This window comes from Choloepus didactylus, chromosome 15, assembly GCF_015220235.1.
Source record: "Choloepus didactylus isolate mChoDid1 chromosome 15, mChoDid1.pri, whole genome shotgun sequence".
Taxonomy (NCBI): domain Eukaryota; kingdom Metazoa; phylum Chordata; class Mammalia; order Pilosa; family Megalonychidae; genus Choloepus; species Choloepus didactylus.
This window is the reverse complement of record NC_051321.1, coordinates 87,683,228-87,697,690: the sequence shown is the minus strand read 5'-3', so window position 1 is coordinate 87,697,690 and position 14,463 is coordinate 87,683,228. Positions and strand designations below refer to the sequence as shown.

General features: G+C 40.2%; 1 protein-coding gene across 1 annotated transcript in view; it reads left to right on the top strand.

Moving 5' to 3' along the window:
• Positions 1–14,463, top strand: part of ZNF488 (zinc finger protein 488) — a 223,451-nt gene that overhangs the window by 102,413 nt on the left and 106,575 nt on the right. Inside the window, 1 exon segment of the mRNA XM_037803766.1 lies at positions 14,165–14,330. The gene's annotated coding sequence lies outside the window, so the exon portion shown is untranslated.

Here is a 14,463-nt window from a genome sequence, read left to right as displayed (position 1 = left end):
AACTATACGCTAGTTTCTCACTCTGTGAGCTTGCTTATTATAAAAAATTTGTATCAGTGATAGCATATGATATTTGTCATTTTGTGCCTGGCTTTTTTCACCTGGCATAATGTCATCAGTTTCATCCATGTTGAAACATGCATTTGGACTTCATTCCTTTTTACAGCAGAATAATATTCCATCCTATGTGTATACCTCATTCTGCTTATCCATTCCTCAGTGGATGGGCACTTATCTTTTGGCAGTTGTGAAGGTTGCTGCCATGAACATTGGTGCACAACTACCTGTTTATGTCTCTTTGAATAGTTCTGAGGATATACCTAGCAGCAGGATCGCTGGGTCATACGGTACTTCTATACTTAGCTTCCTGCGGAACTGACAAAACTGTTTTCAATAGTGGCTGCCCCAGGTTATGTAATATGTAACTTGTAATATGCAAGTTTTTAAAATATTAATCTTTCTGGTGGGTGTGAAATGACATCTCATTTTGCTATTAATTTGCATTTACCTAATTGTTAGTGATGTTGAACATTTCTTCATTGGTTTTTTTGAATCATTTGTATATCCTGTTTGGGAAAATGTCTATTCAAGCCTTTGGCCCATTTTAAATTGAGTTGTTTGTCTTTGTGGTTCATTTGTAGGATTACCTAATATATTCTGGATAATAAACCTTTATTGGATATGTGGTTTACAAATATTTTCTCCCATGGGGTAGGCTGTCTTTTCACTTTTGTGAAAAAGTCCTTTGATGTACAAGTTTTCAATTTTGAGGAAGTATCACTTATGTATTTTTCTCTTATTGCTTGTGCTTCGGGTGTAAGGTCCAAGAAAACATTGTCAAACACAAGTTCCTTGAGATGATTCCTGGCATTTTCTTCCGGGGGTTTTATGTTCCTGGCTCTTATATTCATGTCTTTGATCCATTTTGAGATGATTTTTGTGTATGGTGTGATATATGGGTGTTTTTGTATTCTTTGGCTATGGATATCCAGTTCTCCAAGCCACAATTTTTTGAAGAAACTAATCTTTCCCCATGGAGTGTACTTGGCTACCTTGTCAAAAATCAATTTTCCCTAGGGGTAAGGGTCTATTTCTGAATATTCAGTTCAATTCTTTTGGTCAATATATCTATCATTGTGCAAGTACCATTGTGTTTTGTCCAGTGTAGCTTTGAAATATTCTTTAAAATAAGAAAGTGTAGTCATTCTACTTTGTTCTTTTTCACTATGTTTTTGGCTATTCTGTGCCTCTTACCCTTCCAAATAAATTTGATAATTGGCTTTTTCATTTCTGCAAAGTTGACTGTATTTGTTTGTGATTGCATTGAATCTGTAAATGATTTTGGGTGGAATTGATATCTTGATATTTAGTCTTCCATGGATTGTGTTTTCCCCCCAATGCCTTCTGATTCTCAACACCTTGCAAAATTGACATTCATTTGTTCTCCCTCATGTAAAAAATTCTTATATGTGCACATTTAATCATCATCATTGACCACTCTAGGTTTCACTAAGTTGCAGAGTTCCAGTCTGTATCTTCTATCTTTCGTTCTGGTGTCTTGCATACCCCTAACCTTCCTCTTTCAACTGTACTCACACCCATCTTTGTTCAGAGTACTTAGGATATTGTGCTACCATCACACAGTATGGTGCTATCTATTTCTGGATCTGTGCAATCAATGCTGTTGAACATTCCATACTCCTGCAGCATCAGATGCGCAATCTGTACCTCCTTTCTATCTCCTGATAACCTATGTTCTCAACTTTAACTCTCTAAGTTTGCTCATTAATGTTAGTTGATATTAGTGAGCCCATACCGTGTTGTTTTGTTTCTGACTAATTTTGCTCAAGTTTCATCCATGTTGTTATATGCTTCCTTTCCATGAACATGGACTGTTCTTGGTTGCTAATGCTGCTGGAATATAAAACACCAGAGATGGATTGGCTTTTATAAAAGGGGGTTTATTTGGTTACACAATTACAGTCTTAAGGCCATAATGTGTCCAAGGTAACACATCAGCAATCGGGTACCTTCACTAGAGGATGGCCAATGGTGTCCACAAAACCTGTTAGTCTGGCATCTGCTCCGAAGTTCAGGTTTCAAAATGGCTTTCTCCCAGGACGTTCCTCTTTAGGCTGCAGTTCCTCAAAAATGTGTCACTCTTAGTTGTACTTCGGGTATTTGTCCTTTCTTAGCTTCTCTAGAGCAAGAGTCTGCTTTCAACGGCCATGTTCAGACTGTGTCTCTTATGCAATTCCTGTGCTTTCTTCGAAGTGTCCCTCTTAGCTGTAGCTCCTCTTCAAAAGTTCACTCTTAGCTGCACTGTGCTCCCTCTGCCCATCAGCTCATTTATATGGCTCCACCGATTAAGGCCCACCCTGAATGGGTGGGGCCATGCCTCCATGGAAATATCTCATGAGAGTTATCACCTACAGTTGGATGGGGCACATTTCCATGCACATCTAATCAACACCAAAACATCTGCCCCATAGGACTGCATCAAAGAATATGGCTTTTTCTGGGAGACATAATATATACAAACTGGTACATTCCACCCCCTGGACCCCAGAAAAACATGATCTTTCCATATACAAAATACATTCATCCCACAATATCACAGAAACTTAAATCATTTCAGCAACAATAGTTAAGTACAAAATTCCATCAAAATCAATTATAGGTGTGGTCAGATCTAAAGCATAATTTTCCTTTAGCTGTGGATCTGTGAACTTAGAACAAGTTATGTGCTTCCAATATACAAAGGAGAGACATTCATAGGATAAACATTTCCATTGCCATAAGAGAAACTGAAAGGAAAACAGGGTTCACAGGACCAAAACAGTTCCTAAAACCTGCAGGACAATCTCCATTAGATTTCAAAGTCTGAGAGTCATTTACAGAATGACATTGCATCCTTGGGGTTTGAGAGAGCAGGAGTCTAACCCTTCCTAAGGGCCTTTGTGGCAGCCCTTTTGTCTCCAAATGCTGGGGTGAGTTCTCCAACATATCCACACACTGGGGAGACCACCTTCTCAGCCCCACCCTCCTCAAACATTGGGACAGAACCCAGATTCCCTTCCATCTCCAGGGCACATGCTCAACCCCTTCAGAACAGTGTGGTGGCAGCCAGGCTCTCCCCAATTCCCTGGGAATGTGCTCCACACTCTTTGGGACCTGGGATGGCAAAACTCTTCCAGAACATCAAGGCGGAAGGCCCGCCCTGCACCTCCAGGGCAAACTCACCCTTTCCATGCATGTGTGCCACTCTGCTCTCCCAGGCCAAGGCCTCTTTACTCCAGACCTCAACCGCCATGGCTCTGCCCTTGAAGAAATTTTTCCTTCAATTTGTTCCTTGTCTGTGTTCTCCAGTCCAGAACAGCAACAGTTCTGTCCATAAAGATCACACAAAAATTCTGTTGGCTTTGCATGAAGCACAGAGGGTTCAAAGCCATCAGAGAATAGGACTTTCCACAAACCCTTGCTGCTTGACTCCCTTTCCAGTCTTGGCTTGTACTGAAATGGCGGCTGTGTTCCATGTTTGGTTACATCCTCATGTTGGAGTGTAGCTTCTGGAATTGCACCCCCTGGAAGCCTGTAATTTTCTAAGCCATCAGCTTCTGGTTTCTTTGGACCCAAGAGTTCAGTTCTAAGTTTCTCTCTCTCTGCTCACATTTTGCTTTTAGCTGCAAGGAGAAGCCAGGGTATGTCCTCCACATGTAGTCTGGAGATCTCCTCAGCTATGTATTCCAGGTTGTCGCTTTCAAATTCTTCCTGCTGTCTGACACCAGGACTCAATTTTACCAAATTCTCTGCCACTTTAAAACAAGGATCGCCCCTCTCCCAGTTTGCAACAACAGTTTCTTCATTTCTATTCAAGGTCTCATCAGAAGTATCTTTAGAGTCCATATTTCCACAAACAGTCTCTTCAAAGCAGTGTAGGCATTTTCTATCAAACTCCTCAGAATTCTTCCAGAATCTTCCCCTTATCCATTTAAAAAGCCACTCCAACATGTTTGGTATTTGCAAACTCAGCAGCAAAAGCACCCCACTCCTGGTACCAAAATCTGTTCTAGTTTGTTAATGCTCCTGGAATGCAAAACACCAGAGATGGATTCGATTTTATAAAAGGGGGTTTATTTGGTTACACAGTTACAGTCTTAAGGCCATAATGTGTCCAAGGTAACACATCAGCAGTTGGGTACCTTCACTAGAGGATGGGCAATGGTGACTGGAAAACCTCTGTTAGCTGGGAAGGTACGTGGCTGGTGTCTGCTCCAAAGTTCTGGTGTCAAAATGGCTTTCTCCCAGGATGTTCCTCTCTAGGCTGCAGTTCCTCAAAAATGTCACTCTTAGTTGCACTTGTGATATTTGTCCTCTCTCAGCTTCTCTGGAGCAAGAGTCTGCTTTCAACAGCCATCTTCAAACTGTCTCTCATCTGCAGCTCCTGTGCTTTCTTCAAAGTGTCCCTCTTGGCTGTAACTCCTCTTCAAAAGTTCCCTCTCAGCTACACTGAGTTCCATCTGCCCATCAGCTCATTTATATGGCTCCACTGATCAAGGCCCACTCTGAATGGGTGTGGCCATGCTTCCATGGAAATATCTCTGATATCAGAGTTATCACCTACAGTTGGGTGGGGCACATTTCCATGCAAATCTAATCAACACCAAAATGTCTGCCCCACAAGACTGCATCAAAGATTATAGCGTTTTATGGGGAACATAATATATACAAACTGGTACTTATGGTACTTAGAATGTCCTTCCATTTATTTAATTTCTTTGATTCCTTATAGCAAATTTTCATACATTTCTGTGTACAAGTCCTTTATATCCTTGGTTTAATTTATTCCAGGGTATTTGATTCTTTTATTTTTCAATGTAAATGTAAATTTTTCCTTGATTTTCTCTTCTGTGTGCTCTTTTCTAGTGTATGAAAACAGTAGTGATTCTTCAGGTGGTTTTTTCTGTGCCCTGCCAGTTTGCTGAATTTATTCATTAGCTCTAGGAAATTTGTTGTACATTTTTTGGAACATCATATACATAGGATTATGTAATCTGCCAATAGTGAAATTTTATTGTTTTCAGTTTGGATGACTTTCACTTCTTTTCTTACTGAATTGCGTTGAATAGAAACCCCAGTACAGCATCATCCTTCCTTTGTACAAGATCTTTCTTTTTAAATTCAGTTTTTTTTCCTACAATTTTTATTACATTAACACATTTCCAGGAAGGATAGTCAATTCTATGTACATTTAGCATCACTGTTTTTTAAAAAAAGCTAAATCCAAAAGGATTTTACTCAGTATGATGTAACCTTACTATTTCAATCTGAATCATGATTAGACATTCATCTGGATGAGGGTCATAGTTTGGTCTGTCAAAAAAAAAAATCTTTTTGTATTCCTCATGGCTTCAAATCTCCCATTTCAACTTCCACTAAATTGCTTTGTTGTGAAATCTCCTTCAGAAGATACTTTTACTTGGTGGAAACAGATGGGCAACCGACAAAGAATTAACAGTCGCTTGGGGATATTTCTTAAGCGCATACTGCAAATATGGCAGCGAATACTGCTGGTGCATTTCCATTGGTGTTTCTCTGTGTTGGCTTGCTCCCCAGTCCCCCTCATCTCTCTTCCAGCTTGGCACAAGATGGATATGGCTCATCAGGTTATCCCTTGACCGTGTTCCACAGCTCCTCAGCAATGTGTCCTTTTTACTCCAGTCTTTTATTGAAGATATCACCCACCCTTGGGTGTTCAATGATTATTCTATGCAGAAGGTTTCCAACTGTGGAGCTGCGATCCTGATGTTCCTTCTTACCTTCCACGAGAAATCCCATTCTGTCTTCTGGATATTTCTTAATGAATTACCCGCTTTTTCTTCAAACTTAAGGAGTATAAGACCATATGCAACATCTTTCCACTGTGGCCAGCTCTCCCCAATGAGATTACTGTTTGTATTAATAGATTCAAAGTTCTCTGAATCAGTACAGACTTTAAACATTGAAGTTACCAATAATTCTCTGGCCTCTCCTTTTTTGTGCATTTGATGGACTTGTTAGTTTCTGGTTGTCATTTTATGACTGCAATCCTCATAACGCCCTGTTATCGGACACCTTGAAACATACATTTTGCACATTGTATTGCCAATCTCCTGTGTCCCCAAATGTTTAACAATTACCCATTTCCAGTGGTTTGAAGTCCTAATTGCTTATCCTGGCATTCAAATGTCTGTATTAGTTATACCTACCTTTCCCTCCTTATCTTTTACTAACTTCTTGCATAGAATTTCCAGTTTGGCCAAACCTTGCCATCCAGCATTCCCCAAACCACAGAACCTATTGCTCTTAATGCTAATTTACTTATATCCTTTTCCCAGCCTAGAAGACTGCTTTCTCTTCTTATCTTGTTGAAAGCCTAGCTTCTCTTAAGGCCTACCTGGAGTTCTACATTCTCTAACAAGTCTGTTTTACACCTAACCCAGCCTTCTGTGATTGCTTGCTGTCTGCAATGTTCCTGTAACACTTAACACATTCTTGCTTCTTATATGGACATAATCAATAGTTTCATCTAGAGCATTATTTGATTCAAGGTGGAAAGCCTAGCTATGTGCAGCTGTACCTCTCGCTTCCTGTGAGATTGGGGCAAGTCATTCAGCCAACCCTGAATTCTGTGGGTCAGTCCCTGAGCTTACAAATGTAAACAAAGCCATTGTCCCTGTACTTGAGGAACTGACATACGAGGACTTCATAGCTGAGCTTCAGTTATATCAGCTGTAAAATGAGGTTGGTAATCCTCTCCTACTTATCTTGGGGGTAATTGTGGGGCTGAAATAGGATGCTGGATGAGAAATTGCTTTCCAAACTATAATATGGTATTCAGGTATATGGGAGATCATGTAACGTAGTGCTTCAGAGTTCCAGCTCTGTACTCAGAGTGCCCGGCTTTGGATTTGGACTTCACTACTTGCTCGCTGGGTCAACTTGAGGCAGCTGTTTAGCTTCTCTTTATCTGGGTTTCCTGAGCTAAGCATGAGGATAATGGCAGCCTGTCTCATGGGGTTGTCATGCGTATGTGCAACATATTTGGAACACGCCTGATGTGTAGTAACTGCACAACAGTGTGTTGATTTCCACCGTTCTTTGTTCCAAATAAATTTTAAGGCAGCATGTAAAACTGAGTATATTATAATGAGATTTGAAAGTAAGTCATGGAAAAGTGAAAATAAATATAAAGTCAGAGGTAAAGTTAATACATAGAATTTTTTTCACTCATTCGACTATTTATTAAATGCCAAGATTGTGCGAGACATTGTTTAGATCAACAAGACAGACAGGGCCCTTGCTCACTTCAAGCTTATATTCTAGTTGAAACAGACAATAAACAAGTAATAAATAAACAGGAAATGTATCAGGAAGCTATAACTGCTATCCTTTGATTTGAAACAGGAGGATGTGGTTTATTGCGCCTTGGTGGCCAGTTAGATAGATGGGTCAGAGACTGTATCAGTGAGGAGGTGATGTTTAAGCTGCCACCAGAATGGCTAGTTTTTGAAGATGGGAGCAGGATGAGGAAAAGAGAATTCTAGGATAGAGCCCACAACTTTAGTGGGAAAGAACTTGGCATGTTTGAGGAACTGAAAGAAGACAAGTGTGGTGGGGCTGTAGTGGGTGAGGGTGCTGGAAAATATGAGAAAATTAGGTTGAGGAGAGAGGCAAGATTTGGGGTCCAGCGTAAGAAATTTTGATTTTATCCTAGGACTCATAAACAGTTTAAAACAGGGGAGTGTCAGCTGCTGTGTTCTATAAATATCAATTAGGTTAAGTAGGTTGATGTGATAGTCTTCTACATCTTGACTCATTTTATATTTAGTAGTTTTACTGAGGTGTATTCACATACCATACAGTCATCTTTCATGTAGAATCAGCTGTTCAGAGTACCATCATATAGTTGTGCATTCATAGCCCCAATCTATTTTTGAACATTTACTTTACACCAGAAAGAATAAAAATAAGAATAAAAAATAAAAGTAAAAAAGAACACCCAAATCACTCCCTCCACCCTAGTTTTCATTTTGTTTTTGTCCCCGTTTTTCTACTCATCCATCCATACACTGGATAAAGGGAGTGTGATCCACAGAGTTTTTTCATGTCACCCCGTGTAAGTGACATAGTTACACAATCGTCTTGAAGAATCAAGGCTACTGTTTTGCAGTTTAATAGTTTCAGTTATTTTCTTCTAGCTATTCCAATACATGAAATAAAACCTAAAATGGGATATCTATATAGTGTGTAAGAGTGCCCTCCAGAGTAACCTCTCGACTCCATTTGAAATCTGTCAGCCACTGGAACTTTATTTTGTTTCTCTTTGCACCCACCTTTTGGTGAAGATGTTCTCAATCCCATGATGCTGGGTTCAGGTTCATCCTCAGGAGTCATATCCTGTGTTGCCAGGGAGATTTATACCCCTGGGGGTCATGTCGCACATAGAGGGAAGGACAGTTAGTTCACCTGCCGAGTTGGGTTAGCTAGAGAAAGAGGGGGCCACATCTTAGCAACAAGGAAGTACTTAGGGGGAGAGTCTTTGGGACACTTATAAGTAGGCTTAGCTCTCCTTTGAAGTAACAAGCTTCATAGGGGCAAGGCCGTAGATAGAGGGCTCAGCATATGAAATCATCAGTACTCAATGTTTCTGAGAACATCAGCCACAGTCCAGTTGGGGAAGTCCAACATTTCTGCATTTTCCCCCAGCTCCTCAAGGGGGCCTTGCATATATATATTTTTATTCTCTGCCCAAATTATTTTGAGATGTATTGCTGTTTGACACTAACGTGTACAAACCTAGCAAATCTCACTACCTGTTCAAAGTTCTTTGTAATTATGGTGTTTGAATAAACTGACTGTAGAAATTAAATGATTTAGTGTACTACAGAAAATATAGATCCTGCACCAAATAAACATCTCTTCCCTTGGTCTCACATGGAAGTTGAAGTTTTAAAAAACAGTCAGTATTGTCCTTAATCCTTTGGCCTGATTTGCCTTAGTCCTAACCAGATACGCTTCATTCATATCTCTAATTGTAGTCTGGACTCTCTTTTAGCTTTTTGAAGAGTTGCTGTATGTGCTAATACTGACATTCATATCTGCTTAGCCCTAGCTCTGAGTTTCAGGTGTCACACAGATACCCAAAGGTCCAGAGACTGACCAGGTAATACACAGAGAGATCAGCATGTCAGAATTAGGAGATAGCCGTTACAATTCAGGAATAGATGTGACTTCTGTAAGAGCTTATAATCTAGGGACCATTACAAGAAGCATTCCTCTGATAAGCTGTGCTCTGAGATTCAATTCTGAGTTGACACATTGTGGTTATTCCACATTGGTGTGGCATTATAATGTTTGTCTTTTTGTTTCTGGCATACTTCACTCAAAAAGCTGTCTACAGGATCCATTCACCTCGTTGCATGCATCACAGCTTTACTCCTTCTAGCCGTTGCTCAGTATTGCACTGTATGCATACACCACACTTCACCATTCTGCTCATTAGTCGATATATACCCTTAGGCCACTTCCATCCATTGCAAATCGTGAATACTGCCACCAGAATTACCAGTGTGCAAATGTCAATTCACATCCCTGATCTCAGGTCTTCCAAGTGTATACCCCAAAGAGGTTTGCAAAACCTTATGGCACCCACCTACTTAGTTTCTTGTGGAACCACCACACTGTTCCCCAGATAGGCTACATCCCTGTTAACATGTTACGTAATGATGATGCATTTGTCAAAACCCAACATTAATACATTACTGTGAACCAAACTCCAGACTTTATTCAGATGTCACTGGTTTTCTCTCTAGCACTTTTTATATTCCAGGATCCAGTCCAGTGTACCAATTTGCTTCTACCCATCATGTCTCTTTGTTTTCCCCTGTACTGGTTCCCAGTTTTTTCCTTGTTTTTCATGACCTTGATAGTTTTGAAGAACACTTGTCACAAATTTTGTAGAATGCCCCTGAATTTGGGTCTGTTAGATGCTTTTGCTCATGATTAAATGGAGGTCATGGGTTTGGGGGAAAAATACCCCATAGATGGAGTGTCGTTCTCATTGTGTCATCTGAGGGGTACGTGCCATCAGTATGACATCACCAGGGACATGAACTTTGATCACTTGGAGAAGGTAGTGTTTTCCTGATATCTCCACTGCAAAGTTACCTTTCACTCCTTTGAGTTCTTTATGCACTGGAATCTAATCACTAAGACTAGCCCACACAAAGGGGGGGGATTAAGCTCTATATCCTTTAAGGGGATTATCTGCATTGTTTATGATTTGTCTGTAAGGAACATTTGCCTCTTGTCCCCACTTGTTTATTTACTGAGAGAAATATTTATTGCATCACTTACTTATGTTCATATGTCCTCAGGACATTTATTTTATACTTTAGGTTAAATTTCAAGACTAAGTTATTTACTTTGTTGCTCAGGTTCACCATTGGTAGCTCTGAAATTGGCTCCTCTGCACTCCTGACCTGCCATAATCTTCTTTTTTTTAGTTAAATTCAGTTTTATTGAAATACATTCACACACCATACAGTCATCCATGATATACAATCCACTGTCCACAGTATGATAACATAGTTATGCGTTCATCACAACAATCTATCTCTGAACATTTTCCTTACATCAGAAAGAACCAGAACAAGAATAAAAAATAAAAGTGAAAAAAGAACACCCAAATCATCCCCCCATCCCACCCCATTTGTCCTTTAGTTTTTATCCCCATTTTTCTACTCATCCATACACTAGATAAAGGGGGTGTGATCCACAAGGTCTTCACAATCACACTGTCGCCCCTTGTAATCTACATTACTATATAATTGTCTTCAGGAGTCCAGACTGCTGGGTTGGAGTTTGGTAGTTTCAGGTATTTACTTCTAGCTATTCCAATACATTAAAGCCTAAGAGGTGTTATCTATATAATGCATAAGAATGTCCACCAGAGTGACCTCTCGACTCCATTTGGAATCTCTCAGCCACTGTAACTATTTCGTCTCATTTTGCATCCCCCTTCTGGTCAAGAAGATACTCTCAGTCCCACGATGCCGGGTCCACATTCATCCCGGGGAGTCATACTCTGCATTGCCAGGGAGATTTACACCCCTGGGAGTCGGGTCCCATGTAGGGGGGAGGGCAGCGAGTTCACCTGTCGAGATGGCTCAGTTAGAGAGAGGGCCACATCTGAGCAACAAAGAGGTACTCAGGGGGAGACTCTTAGGCACCATTACATACAAGTTTAGACTCTCCTATGTGGTAATGAGCTTCATAAGGGCAAGTCCCATGCTCAAGGGCTCAGCACATCAAACCGCCAGTCCCAGTGTTTGTGACAACATCAACACCAGTCCAGGTGAGGATGTCCAACAGATCCGCACCTTCCCCCAGATCCTCGGGGCTGGGGAGGGGGAGGCTGTAAATATATTTTTTATATCTGCCCAAATTACTCTAGGATGTGTCACTATTTCACTCCAGCCTATACTAACCTACCGTATCTCACTTCCTATTGAAAGTTCCATGCAATTGTGGTGTTTGAACAAATCTACTGTAGAGTTGTAGTGTTTAGAAAATTTAGATCCTGTACCAAATAGATATCTATTCCCTTGGTCTCATATGAAAGTTGAAGTTTTAAAACACAATCAGTTTCAACCTTTATCCTTTGGCCTGGCTTGCCGTGGTCTTAACCAGACCTGCTTCATTTATATCACTAATTGAAGTCTGGGCTCTTTTTCAGCTTTTTTTTTTTTTTTTTTTTTTTTTTTTTGACAGTGGCTGTGTGCACTAATACTGACATTCATATCTTCCGAGCTCTAGCTCTGAGTTTCAGGTGTCTCAGAGATATGCATTGTTCCAGAGACCAATCAGGTTATACGCTAGGGGATCAGCATCTCAAAGTTTAGAGATAGGCCTTACAATTCAGGGATAGAGTTAACTGCTGTAAGAGCTTACAATCTAGGGACTATTACAATTATTGTGTCCACATTAGGCTATGTTCTAATATGAGTTTACACATTGTAGTTAGTCCATATTGGTGAGGCATCATCCCTCTCACCATGTTTTCTCCAACACTTTTGCTCCTATATATATACCTTCCTACAATTTTATTGAGTTATATTCACATACCATACATTTATCCACAGTGTACAATCAGTTGTTCATGGTATCATCATAAAGTTGTACAATTATCACCACAATCAGCACTTGAACATACTGATTACTACAAGAAAAAAAATTTTTTTTTTTTTTTAGCAATAAGAAAAAATGATAAAAAGAAAAATAACACGTCATACAATACACTATACTACTAAGGACAGCAAATAACACCACTACCAAGAATCCCATATTACTCCCCTATATCCCCCTCTCGTATACATTTAGCATTGGCATATTGCCTTTGTTACATTTAATGGAGGTATGTTACAATGTTACTGTTGATCATAGACTCCAGTTTGCTTTGATTATGTTTTTTCCTGAATCCCATCCCTTTTTCAAATTTCTACATGGTTGACATTCATTTGCTTTCCCACATGCAAAAACATTTTTATATTTGTGTATTTAGTAACAGTCTTTGGCCACTTCAGTTTTTGCCAAGTTATACACTCCCAGTCTTTATCATCTATGTTTACCTCTGGTGTCATACATTCTCCTATCCCACCTCTTTCAGCTTTACTCACAGACATCTTTGTTCAGTGTACTTACAATACCGTGCTACCATCACATAGTATTATGCTATCTATTTCTGGATCTATGCCATAATCCTTTTGTTTGTTGAACACTTCCTTGCTATTTTCCACTACAAAATACTCCTGTCTCATTTTGCATTTAAACTGCTCCAGCTCTAGAATCAGCCAATTTTTGAAAGGAGCCTTGATTCCTTTTCTTGGAGAATGCTATTTAGAAACCAAGATAGAGGTGCTGGGAGAGCTTATGAATCTTTAACCTATTTGATATGTTTCAATCCAGTGCATTTATAGCTCTTATTCAAGGTCATATTATCCCTTTGACCATTTGGAACATCTTCATGATAGTTTATGAATTCCTCTGACACTACTCAAAGTGTCTTTGAGAGTTCCCTTGTTTTGGGGGGCTCATCCCATTTATTTTCTGCCACAGGCTGGGACAGCCTTGTCAGCAGAGTCCAGTTCCTTTCAGTGTGGAGAGGTAGACTTCAGGGTGCTAGGGCCCCTCCTTGCTCCTGGATTGGTCCTTGTTAAGAGGCCTTTCAGTGAACAGAACTTGTCAATGCCCATCTGTATAGGTGTGCCTCAGCATAAGGTATGTCATAAATCCACACCGATACATCTACTTACAATACCAAACTTTCAGGTTTTAAAAAAGTGGCTTACTTTGTCATAATTATAGATTTATAAGTTACAATAAAATGCACAGGTAGGTCAAGTGTACCCTTCATCAAGCATCCCCCTTCACCAGGCATCCCGTAGTGTAACATTTTGCATAACTTTAGTACCTTGTCGCAACTGGAAAACTGACATTGTTACAATACACAAAGCTTACTCTGTTTCACCAGTTTTATAGGCACTTATTCATATGCGTGCATATATAATTTAAGCAGTTTTACCCCATTTATAAATTCGTGTAACCACCACCACAATAAAGATGTAGAATTGTTCCACCACCATAGGAGTCTCTTGTGCTGCCCATTTTAAAGCCACACTCATCCTTTCACCCCTACAATCTGTGATCCTTCATAACTGACAATCTTTCTCCAATTCCATGAATTTTTGAAGAGATTTTATATGTAAATGAAATAATATAGTATGTCAGCATTTGATATGTATTTTTTTTTATTAAGCATAACTCTGTGGAGATCCATCCAAGTTGAGTGCAGCTAGTATGGGTAGACCAGATCTCCTTGCCCCAACTGTGTAGGGGAAAGAGGATGGAGGTCTCTGCATTCTCTCAATTGAGACCACCGGCTGGTGGGTTGGGGGTGTACTCCCACCCAGTTAGCACCTGCAGTGTCATTTCTGGAAGAGCCAGGAAGCCTGGGTGGCGGGCATGGGATGGGGTTAATTGCTATTGAAATGTAGCTCCATATTTTATATGTTTGCAGATATATTCTACAACAGTAAAACTAAAATATTTTTCTATTAAACAGAAAACCAGGGGAGAGGTGCGCATGCTCGGGCACTGCCTCGTCCCGCCCACTCGGGCTCTCCCTTCTCGGCCGCCGTCGCAGGGCCTCAGCAGAAGCAAGATGGCGGCGCAGCAGCGGGAGTCGTCGGCTCGCCGTCTCCTCCGTTGGGTTTTTCCCCTCCTCCGTAGTAAGTTTTGTAAAGATTTTATTCTTCTACTGTTTTAGTTGATGAGTACGAGTTTGGATATGTTATGTTTTGATTTTTAAGAAATTTTAGTTATTCTATTAATTTCCACGTCGGCTTTGACCCGTGAGATATT